The sequence below is a fragment of the Agelaius phoeniceus genome, chromosome 7, assembly GCF_051311805.1.
Source record: "Agelaius phoeniceus isolate bAgePho1 chromosome 7, bAgePho1.hap1, whole genome shotgun sequence".
NCBI classification, from domain to species: domain Eukaryota; kingdom Metazoa; phylum Chordata; class Aves; order Passeriformes; family Icteridae; genus Agelaius; species Agelaius phoeniceus.
The window spans coordinates 28,831,289-28,843,544 of record NC_135271.1 but is presented as its reverse complement, the minus strand read 5'-3'; the positions used below and the strand labels follow the sequence as shown (position 1 = coordinate 28,843,544).

General features: G+C 40.4%; 1 long non-coding RNA gene across 1 annotated transcript in view; it reads right to left on the bottom strand.

Moving 5' to 3' along the window:
• LOC143694513 (uncharacterized) overlaps nt 1–12,256 on the bottom strand; it is a 173,606-nt gene that overhangs the window by 67,977 nt on the left and 93,373 nt on the right. The window lies entirely within an intron of this gene.

Genomic DNA, 12,256 nt, shown 5'->3' with positions numbered 1-12,256 from the left:
GGCCCTGGCTAAGAAAGGCCGTCTTCTCCCGCCAGTGCTCGCCTTTGTGCCGGATTCCCCGTGCTTTCACAGCCCTCAGTCGCCCCAGGATTGCTCGTAATTCCTCTCTGAGATGTACAAAGCCACTAAATGCTAATTTCTAATTTAAAGTTTCTCAGGAGTAGCCGCAGCGCTTGTGTGCATGACATACAACCCCAAATGGTAAGAGGACAAAATCACAGTAATTTTGTGTCTTGTGTTTATTAATAGAGGACCAAATGTCACACAGGCAGCAGTCTCAGGACCAGTTTGTAAGGAGAATGAATGTTTTGCTCGTGAATAAACGGTCCCTCCAGATCAAGGTTGAGGTCATTGGCAAGATCTAGGCATAAGCTCATTCTAAAGCTATGTGCACATGCGAATAAAAGAATTAATACTTGACTGTCAGTATCGGTCTTTCATAAGAGCTGCGTTCGCCTAATTTTTTTCCTTAAAAAAAAAGTTGGATACAAACAGTTTACTCAACACTGCAGTGTAAATATGTTGCTGGCAAAACAGCAGCCAAAGCAGGCAGTGACCTTGGCTACCACTAGCTAGCTATCAGAGAGCTCCAAAAAAGAGGGTTGTGAAAACGTTAACAAAATGGAAATTGCGTGTGATTGCCCATAGCAGGATGAGGATCCTCCTTTGCCTGGGAAGAAACAATTTCCTTTCAGCAAGGTACGCAGCCGCTGTGGCACGTTAGAGAAAGCAGCTTCACGGTGTGCCAGCAACCAGGGATGATACACAAATACACTCCCAGTTGAGAATCTATGTGTACTTTCCCCCCAGATAAAATAGATTCACGGCAACAGTATTTATAGTCTGCACAACAATATTATTTTTCTCTCTTTGGTTTGCAAGGGTTGTAAATAGAAAAAAGAAATGACTAAGCTATTAAATCTAGGAATAACAAGGCTCTTAAAGCCAGGTTTATTGTACCGGGGTAGGTAAAAGCTTTAGGTTTTTTGATCTGCGGGTGTTAAATATCCTGTCTGCGCCAGAATCCCCGCTCGGCTGTTATTTATCTCCGAATCCTTGGGAAAAAGGAGCGGGCAGATGTCCCTAAACTGCGGGCACCACCTGGCGGCGGGCCGGGCGCGGGGCCGGGCCGGGAGCGGCTCCCGCGGGTCCCGCAGCCCCCGCGCGGCCGGAGGGGGGCTCCTCTTTGGAGGAAAATGAAATGAAACGGTCCCTAGTGTTTTGATTTTACTGACTTGTAAGCGCTCAAGCCAAGTGTTATCCAATTTTCCCCATACAATCTGTTTGGAGAGCTAGCAGTGCATTTCAAAATGGCTTATTTTGATGACATGGTCATAATTCTAAATAATTTGATTTCCAAATATACACATCATATGGTGGCCTTGCCAGAAAATCATTCTATTGAAAGTCTTCTGTCTTAAGATTTAAACTAAATAAAGGAGAAACGATTACATGATCCAAGCACCTTTCTGGGGGAAGGGAGCGGGGTATGATGTGTTTGCTGGGAAAAAAACGCTGAACAAAGAAAATATTTTTCAAACCAAAAAGCTTCTTTCTGAGGGTCATGAACTGGAGACATTGCGGGTACTGTCAAAAATCTGAAGAGGAAATGAAAAATAGCACTTGCTCCTTTTAAATGCATGTGTGTGTTTTCTTTCCTTGATGGCTGGAGGAGCCTGCATTCTAACGAGGTTTCACAGTGCACTAGAAAATGCAGAAATATGGCATAATCCCTTGGTTCATTCAAATAAAAAATCAGAGAGTGTGTTTAACATACAAGAACTCTGTGTGTGTGTATGTACTAGCCTGTATCTGCAAAGCAGAACTTCCATGTATATATATTGTATGTATGGTGGAATTTAAATCTTCAGTCTCCAATAAAATTGCATTCTGTAATAAAACTGCTGCACCTTGACTCCAGACTACACTCAATCCCAAATTAAACACCCCATTTACTCTACTGTAACAAGCAGAAAGGTTTGCTACAGTGAACACTATTACAGACAGGAAAGGCATATTATCATTCTCTTTACCTTTTGTACATATGACAGCAACACCTAAACAGCCCCTGTGAGTCATATTTTTCTCTAGTTCCTGGCTCCTCTTACAAGAAAGGATTGATGAAGGGAAAAGGTGAATTGAAACATGATACTTAATTTCACATCGCTCCCTTAATTATTTAGGAAGACGGACAGACAGCTCCAGACATTTAGAAGCAAGCAGGTAGCATATTTTACTATAAAATGTCTTCCTGGATTTCATGAATAACTCAGTGTCATAAACAGAAACAGCTGGCGTGCTAAAGGCTGTGTAGATTTCTTTATGCATTATATATAATGCAAATGCTTCCCACATAATGCACACGAATATCCACTTCATATCAATGTTTGTAACCCAAAAATACCGTAAGTAATATACCAGGGATACAAAATTAGGGGACTTAAACTTGTTAATCTAGGTCATATATTTAAATGCCATTGTCTAGTAGCCATTTATCTATTGTTTAAAGGTCTAGCTATTTCAGATGCATACTGTTCTTGGGTGCTAATTTTCCTATCTTTCTCTAGGAAAGCCATTATAGAATTTTGATGTTTTTGTTGTGGTTATTAAATTAGAAACGGGAGCTCACTGAGGGTAGCAGGAGGAGGGAGAGGCTGCGTGACCCAGGGGAGCCCTGGACGCTGTGCCTGGGGCTGGGCCGAGGCTTTCGGCTCCACTCAGAGGGAGATTCCCTCTAGCGGACTGAGGGGGAATTTTATTCCCCTTTTCGTGCCCCATCCTAGCCTTTATCTGTTAAATACAAGGTACCTTCTCCAAGGATATTCTCGGCTATTAACCTTCATGCATGAAGCAGGAGCTGAAAGTTAATAAAGAAGGTATTTCTAATCAACTGTGGTGATGTGAGGCATAGAGAAGTCATACTAGTAAGCCAAGAATGTGAATCCCCAGGCCTCTCACAGCTGAAGATAATCTGAAAAGAGCTACAATTTTGAAGTTTTTTTTAGATCATATGTCTAAAGTGAACAACGAGGGCTCCATTCCCAGACATCTGATCTAAACCCTTTGAGTCTTGGGAATTTTGACTCCAGATGCAGGTTCCAGCCCTGCACATGATCCTTATCTTTAATGGGACCAGCTCAAACAACCACACATAGATTTGTTGCCATTGCAAAGGACCCAAAAAAAGAAGTTGGCTCTCAGCCTGTAGCTCTGGGGGAATCAATTCCTTGAACACAAGTAGTCTGAGTTTGGCTCACCTCTGTTTAAAAGTGGACTAGCCTAGGAAAAAGAAACAGGCCAGGAAAGATGAAGAATAAAGCATATGACTGAATTTTAAGTTTTCCTGGGCCCATGCAGGGCCTTGTTCATAGTATTGCTGGGTTAGAGACTCTATTAACATCTACTGTAAGTTTTGTTCTGAGGGATCAGATTTCTGGAGCCTGAGACCAGTTATGATACATCAGAGAAAGCCTCATAATAGGAAGCTTTATTGCCTTCTAAGTGAGCCAAAGGCAGGGGCTTTCCCTTGTAAGCATAAGGCTGGGAAGGGGGGAAGGGGGAAGGAGGAAGGGGGCGGGAGGTATTTTTTTCTTTTTGCCTGATGTGTTTCATCCTTCCCCACCTCCAACATCAAAGTGTTTGCTAGGGCAAGTGAGCCCTGTGATTCTGGAGCTGTGTATTTCCCCTCTCCCAGTAGTTTCCATGCCCATTTCCTATGCCCCAGCTGCCAGAGCACTAACTCTGCTGCTTTAATCACTCCATTAATCAAGCCTCTGCAGTGATCAGCACACTAGCTCTCACTGCCACAAGGAAGCCTGTTACTTCTTCAGGACACATAATCTCCCACTAGCCCTCCAAGGATTTTTACTCAACTGAGCCATATTGATCCACCAGCTAAAAAGGGTATTTCACTCCATTTTGAATCAGCTGTGTTTTTAACATAATGTAGCTCACGAAAGGCACAACTCAAGAATAATTCTTGTATTAAGGGCACTGTGAAGGTGAAAAGACACAGCCATTTCATAGCTAAGCTTCATAGACAGTGTGATTTCATTAAACACACAAACACTGCCATCAAATCCAAGATCAGCAGATACAAACAAGTTGTTTCTGCTGGCTCCTAGAGAGCCATGATTGTGTCCCCACGGGCACAGAGGACTGTCATATAAAAGCACGTGTACAGACAGTCTCCAGTCCAGTCAGAGTGGTTTATTGACTACTATTTTGTACTGGGTAGTGCCAAAAGATGGCAGATCCTATTATGCTAGGAGACCTTGAAAAATTTAAAATGTAGCCATAAAACAAAAGATCACAGTAACGCCAGAGACAGAGCAAAAAGAAATTATAGGAAAACTTAGTAACGTTCAGTGGCCTCTTAGACTTCTGACTCTTGGAAGGGGAACAATACAGTACTTGAAAACTATTTAGCAGTGCCTTTTGGAGAGCAAAGACTGGGCACTCTGCTGACTTGCAGGATGAGGAGATAATTTCCAAAGGTTAAGGGGAAGCAGGGAGATTTCTGCATGTTCAGGGAAGGTGCAGCTCCTGCTTGGTGTAAGGTAGGGCAAGGTTGGTCCCCCAATAGCTCTGACTGCCTTTGGTAGGAAACCTGTCTTCCCACACATCTGTCCTCCAGCACACCTTGCCTTTTCCTGAGCCATCCATTTCTGAAGCCAGGAAAATCAGGAAAAAGGAAGAAAAAGTCCCAAGCCCCAGAGCTGCACCAGAAAATACTCTCATCACTACCACCATCACTCCAGCAATATGTGAGAGCAAAGGCAAAGGTGTGGGATATAAAAACAGTAGCAGAGGGGAATTGAGCTTGGAGTTTGAGAGTCCTAAACTGCTGAGAAGGACAAGCTTCCAGTTGTGTCAAAACATCTAGCAAAGAGCAGGTTCTGCGGGACTGGAGTCTGAGAGAAGTGGAAGTGAGAGCAGTCTGCTTGCTGATGGCAGTGGGGGGGCAGACATGAGCACATTCTGGAACTGCCCAAGTCCAGTTTACATTGCTATTAATTCCCTTCCCAAATCCAGACCTGAATTCTTCAGTGTGGGCCAGATTTGGGCAAAGCACTTGTCTCACATAGGCACACGTGTGCACAAACACACACACACTAACCCTTGGGGTAGATACCTGTAAAACGATCAGCAAATAGAAGTGATAGATCTCGAGCAGTTTCTGAGTATGAACACTGATGCTGTACAATCAGAGCAAGAGTTTTGCAGAATCATTTCACTGAAATATTTACTTTTCTATCTGCTGTGATTGTATGTTTAAGCTTTCCTTTCTGTATATTAACGCTCGTTTTCCTGTTTAAGTTCCGCAGCTCTTGTTCAGTAACGTGCATCAAATCCAAATGACAAGTTTGCATGTGTACACTCAATGAACAACACAAATCATTTATCCCTTGGGACATAGGACTTGAAAATGCAGATGGTCTTGATACAGTCTGATAAGAATGTAAACAGGAAAATATCTTTGTTGACTTATTTCTTAGTAATCAGTAATAATTAGTTATTGTCTAGAGATTCATTATATTATTTCATAAACCTTCCAACAACAATAGTGAAATGAAATCAACTTTGATTTTCTTGGGATTGCAAAAGATAACATCAGATAACTTCCTTAGAAAAACAACAAAACCTCCATTTTCCATTGTTTTTTTGGTCTACGTAAAGTTTAAAGGCAAAAATCAAGATAATGAAAAGCGTCACAGAATTTTATCTTGCCCCTAACTTCTATGGTTTTGCAACCAGGATATGTAATTTTTTTTAAAGTTGCATACTTCAAATTATCACCCTCATTAGAAGTCAGTATTAAATCTGTTGTGTGGTTTTAGCGCTGAAATTATTTCCCTTTCTCACCACTTCTGGATCAATTATTTCCACGTTCTGTTTCCCCATTTCAGAGGAGGAAACAAACCAAAATCTTTCCCTCTGTTACTGTTCCATTGGCTGTTTAGATTCCAGATAGTCAGATCTATCTCTTGTAATGACCTAGCAATTTTTCCAGAATGTTTCAATTTGTGGATTAATATTGGCAGGAAACTAATCTCTGTATTTGGCTTTAGCCCACTGTTGTATAATGCTAATCCTTTCTCTGACTTCCAGAGTGAGGTAATCACAAAGTTACTCTGAGGCTTGGCACATGCAGCTGTCCTCATGTCAAGGCAAATCAAACACAAAAAATGATTCCAGGGAGAAAATGCAAAAGGATGTGAGCATGGCTGAAAAAGTGAAAACATCCAAGGAATGTTCCTCTTTCAGCCCTTTTTGCAGAGCTGTGAACTTGCACTGTCACAGACTCTGTTGTTACTCCTTGTGGCCCTATCAAGCCTCTCCCCTCTTTCTTCCTTGCTTGCTCTTCTGCCTTACCTCTGCCTAGATCTATTTAGTGTTCATCCACCAGCCTAAAGCAGTCCTCAGACATGGTCAGTGTCTTGTTCCTACTGTGCATCACACATTGATAGCACACATTAAGCATGAATGGCTTAACCAACTGGTCATGTACAATGATGGCTCACTATTTTAAGGTCGTTGTTGTTAATCATATTGATTAATAATTTTTGTATCTTTTCAGAAATACCAGGGTGTCGCAGACATCTTTTTGTAAAAATCTTTTTTTAAGATTTTCTCTCTTCTGAGAAGCTGAGGCCTCAGAAACAAAATGTAAACAATAGTTATCTGCTGCTGTGGAATGCATCAAGTGTGTCTGTGATTGGGCCATTTTGAATGTTTACAATTAATGGCCAACCACAGACCAGACAGCTTAGACTCTCTGTCCAAGCCAGCTGCCTTTGTTATCATTCTTTTCTATTCTATTCTTAGCTAGCCTTCTGAGAGACGAAACCTTTCCTTCTATTTCTTTTTAGTATAGTTATAATGTAATATATATATATATATATCATAAAATAATAAATCAAGCCTTCTGAACATGGAATCAACATTCTCGTCTCTTACCTCATCCAAGAACCCCTGTGAACGCTGTCACACCAGGGATATGTTTTTATTTTTCCATGTGTAAGGCAAGTAGCTCTTAGGCAATGTTTTTTAATGCATCTGTTAGTTTGCATTAAAATAGAAGGGAAATTCGATTTCCCTCAGACAGTCAACTATTGAATGCAGACTAAAGCTATCTGAATATCTGTGAGGCTAAGAGGTGACTTTGAGTCAGGGCATGTGGGGTTTCCTGAGGCTGGGATATAAGCCTGATTGAAAAAAAGAGATCTTTTCTCCTGCATATATATTGTGAGAGTCATTATGAAGTTCCCTATGTTGTTGCTCTGCAGCATAACTACCAATGTCCAGAAACTGTGCAGTTAGCATTACAACTTAATTTCATATAAATTAGAATAATCTCTGTATATGTCCATTTTAATATGGGAATAATCAAATTAGCACCGTACTGGAAAAGCTTAACAAATACAGAAGAACAACAAGTGAAGTTACTGAAAATAAAAGATACTACATGTTGTCATGTGGGCTGCTATTGATATATGGAACTGTGCTACTAATCTCCAAGAACTGCTCATCTTGTAAAGCTGTGCTTTATACCTTGGTTGATCTCTTGATAGATGGAGTCAGCACAACTGACTGGTGTATTAGAGGGACCAGTGCCTGCCTCAGTCACTGCTGGGAGTTTGGGGACTTAAAAAACAGGAATGACTTATATCTACAAACTAAAATGTCACAGAGGATGGAGAAATCTTCACAAGAACCAGTGTGATGTAAGGAAATGTACTCTAAAGGGTGAAACCACTGGGAGATTGCCCTTTTCTGACAGTTCTTAGAGGAGACTGACCACATCCTGGGGAGAAATTGTGGGACTCACATAGAGAGACACAGCATCTCCCACTGGGCTCTCCATCAATCCCCAGCAAGCAGGCTCCCATGAAGCTGCCTGCTTCCCAGGCTGCTTCTGCTGACAGAACAGGGCACAGGAGTACAGCTTCACTCAGGGAAAAATGGAATTTACCTGCATACTGCCTAGTAATGACTACCAAACTGGGCTGTAGTTCATCATTGGCCAGCTAGAATCTGTAAATTCAGCACCTGGGGATAATTACTAGGGTGGATTATCTATAAAAACACAAATGTACTTGGGTGGGTAAAGCACAAACTTATCCTCCTTCTGTAAAAAATTAATTTAAAAAATCAAGGAAGGAAGGAAGGAAGGAAGGAAATATAATATCTCCATATTATAGGCATTTCTTCCTAATCTTTTCAGCATTTCTTTAGAACTCAAGTACAGCATTGAGGAAACAAATCTGAAAAAACACCATCTTCAATCTCTAACCCAATCTACCATGGATTCTGTCCAACACACTTGTCTGTCTTCTTGCAGCTTTTTAAGTGGGAGTAATATTAATTCACCTCTGCAAAGTGCTTTGAATTCTTTAGATGGAAGAAGTGCTGTGTATGTTGAACCCTGAACTCAATTTTGGCAGGTAAGTGAAGAAATTGATTTTGAGCCTATATTTATTTGCAGTTTTAAATTGCAATTACTTCCTTAGAATTACTCCAAGTGCACAAATTGGCAGCAGAATTCATCCCATACGTTCTATAGACCATGTGTCTAGTCACTGAACTACAGCAGGCAAGCTGACACCAGAATCTGGCTCTCTGTATCTTAAATTGTTTTCTAAAACTGATAAAATCAGCTTCACTTTTACAGTTTTTTAAACAAACAAACTGCTAAAATCTAATATTTTTGTTCTTTTTTTTTTTAATATGCAGTGGCAGAAATTTAACCATGCTACAATAGAGTGCAGTGGGGTCCAAGTTCTACTCTCTATTATTTGAATAATTATATAATATAAATTAGGTGGTTCAGAACTGCTTCTTTAGTTTTATCTTTTTGATCTGTTGCAGTACAGGTGTGAAATGTATTTATTTCATTTTGCAATTGCTGAGTTTTTTGTAATGGCTGCTACAAGAAGTATTGAATTTTTATCTTTTAATAAATAATATTTATAGATTTAGAAAAAATCATTAGATATGAATTATAGCTACTGTAATCATTATAAATACATTAACAACAAATGGTCAAGCCAAATTAGAAAAGCTCTATTAAAAATTAAATAAAAAGATCTATTGAGTAAACAGATGTCTCTTCACAGCAGACATATCCCCACAGTTATTGACTGAAGCTTCTAAGTATTAGGAAATGACCAATCATGACAAAATAGTACTAAAATAATGCTCCCTAAAATACAACTTGCAATGTCTTCTTGATTGGGCATGATCAGGAGGGTAATTAACAGATTTGTGTATAATATTCACAGAAATCCACTAGCTTCTATATGGAGGTATAAATAATGTGCTTAGAAATATTTGAAGAGTTCACAGAACAAATATTTAAAAGAAGAGCTCTCATCCAAGGTGACCATACTTTAAAGGTGACCATCTCTGTTGAGATCCTTTTTTTACCTTCTGCAGATAAAAGGTTCAAGAGAACAGTATAGAAGAAAATTGCAGCAAATGGACTATGAACTTTAGCAAGGTAGAGTCCTCAATTCCAATTTGATCCCACTCAAATAGAGTGGGGAATGTGTAAAATCTCGTAGGCTTGTGCCCCCAACTGCTATTAGCTTGTTACAAGAACTTATTCAGCAAATAAGTATGTGACATAAAATGTATAATCCTACGGTGTCAATGCCCATGTTTAAAAAGTACTTAAAGAAGATTATACTTCAATTATTATGCTACTTTGCTTTTACAGAGGGCTAAATCTGATGCTTTAGATTTAACAGCAGGGCTAACTTCCAGGCTAAACCAGAGCTAGTTTAAGGAATTGAAATGGCTCCAGTTCTTGATTTAAAACAGGTTTTTACTCTCAGTGATCTCTGGCAGTAAACACACATATTTTTCTTTTCAAGATGGTTTATGATCAGTGATTTTAGTTCACTCCACATTACTCTACCACATGTCCCGAACTGCTTGGGACAATCCCAGATTAGGAAGCACATTCATAGGTCTCACACAAAGACTACTTTATACAGAAATAACAAAATGTCCTAACATCTGTTCACAGCCCATTTAGTAATAAGCTCATATACCTTGACACTTTCAAAAAAGGTCTTCCTAGAAATTACCATTATCTCTGGGAGACAAAGCAGCCAGGTGGGGTTTGCACATGCACTTTCTTTAAATCTTATGTTGTTGCAGAGGCCATCAAATTCTGTCCTTGCTTCCAAGGTGGAACACCTTAGCTCAAACTGAATGGCCCAGTTGTGTGGCAGGTCTGAAATACACAAGGGCAGTGGTGAACACTCCCTGCCTACCTATGAGTCACAGAAAGTCATCATATCTTGTCACATAAGGAAGAGAGAGCCATGACCAAGGGAAAAGGAAACCCATGGAGACATCTCCATTCTGTAGTCTCTGCACTCGTAGTCTCTTGAGAGACCATTAGTCTTCCAAGAAAGAAGCCATCTGTGGATGGTATGAGCCATTGCCCTTTGACATTTACAGTTTCTATTTCAGGCCAGAAGCAAGTTTCATGCACTCAAAGTTCAAGTGTCTTTTTTTTTCTCAGTGATGGCAATCACTTTTATAAAATGTCACTTATCCCTATATACTTGCTGCTCTGACTCTTTCACAGACTCATCAGAACATCAAATCCTCATCAGAATGATGCCTGTTAGGCACTCAGATGACTACCATTCAAAAATTGGCCTATCTGGACAGTAACAGACTGTTCTCTGATGTTGGTCCTTGCTTTTTAATACTGGATTGATAAAGTTTTTTGCAGTTTTAGTGCTCATTCCCTTTCCACAGATACCCTGATTTAATGTGAGGCAGTTGATTTATTACAAGGCACAATGTGAATACTTGTTTTCACCTCCTTCCTTTACCCACATCCCATTCCCACGTGTTCTGGTTGAAAAGTTCTGCAGCATGCAAGTGCCATCATCATCAACATCTACATCATTCAACCCACTTTGTAACGGTACCTTTACACTGAGTGCTGAAGCCAACAATGTTTACAATTCGAGCAACCTAAGTGGTCAGGTCAATGCTACTTTGGCACATGTGCATGACTTACAGTGATATTTTTCATTGTAGTAGAGATACATTGTTATAGGCAAGAGATGCAAAAATCCAGCAGTATTTGGAGTGCTTAACAGTCAGAATGGTCTTAATTTTTAAGGCAACTTTTTGAGGAAAGAGACCACACTGGGAGTAAAAGTAATAAAACCTCCCACAAAATCATTCATTAAAACAACAATTGAAATGTACATATTAAGTGACACAATTGACATACATCTGGGTATTTAAAATCTATTTATATTCTAGTGGGAAAAATGCTGGCTGCTGCTGCCTGGCCTGATGCAGATTAGAGTAACGGTGCCGCATCACTTAATGTTGTGTGGTAACTCTTATGTTCCATCTGAAAACATGTTAGAGATAAAAAAGAAATAATAACAGGAAAGAGAAATTACAGGGTATAATGCACAGAAGAGAGATGTTTTCAGCTGAGATTTGAAATCAGATTGAGAGTCAATGAGGTAGAGAGATAAAGAAAGGCTGTTCCAGATGGCAGGAGCTGCAGAGCAGAAGGCTGTCTTACCACCAATTAATTGAATGAAACCCACCCACCAGTTTCCCATCCTGACTCTTTTCCTGAACCATGTTAGGCTCAAACTTTGTGGTGTGAAACCACAAGAACTCGATGTGAAAAATTCCATGCACTTGGCACGCTGTGGTGAGAATGTCCATGTACAGATCCATCTCCAGCAAGGCCCTGCATTCAGACAAAACATTTCTCTCCCAAATGTCACAGTTCAGTCCAACAGATGATCCTACAGGAGCCTGTCCCTGCACAGTGGTGAACACCTCCATCCCCAGATTGCCTCACACATCTTGGGAGCTGCTGCTCATCCTCCAAAAGAGCAGACTCATACTATATAGGGTGGGTGCTGCTCTCTGGGCAGAGAGCACCATTCAGGGGGAGGATTTGGTGGGTGTGCTGTACTCCTGTACAGTATCTTTGTTGTGAGGCCACACCAGTGTCCATGGCACCTTGTTGTATGGCTAGTTCACTCTTTGACACAAGCAGAGGCACCCATCAGATGCAGAGTGCTAATACCAACATAAAGTAGCTCAGCACTCTGTCAGAGCCTAAAGGAAATTCCTCCCATCCAGGGCTGGCTACACACACATCAGACTAATATGCTTCTTCACAGAACTCCTGTACATCTGAAGTTTAATGCAACATAAAACGACCGCTGTGATAATTACCCTTGCACAGTGG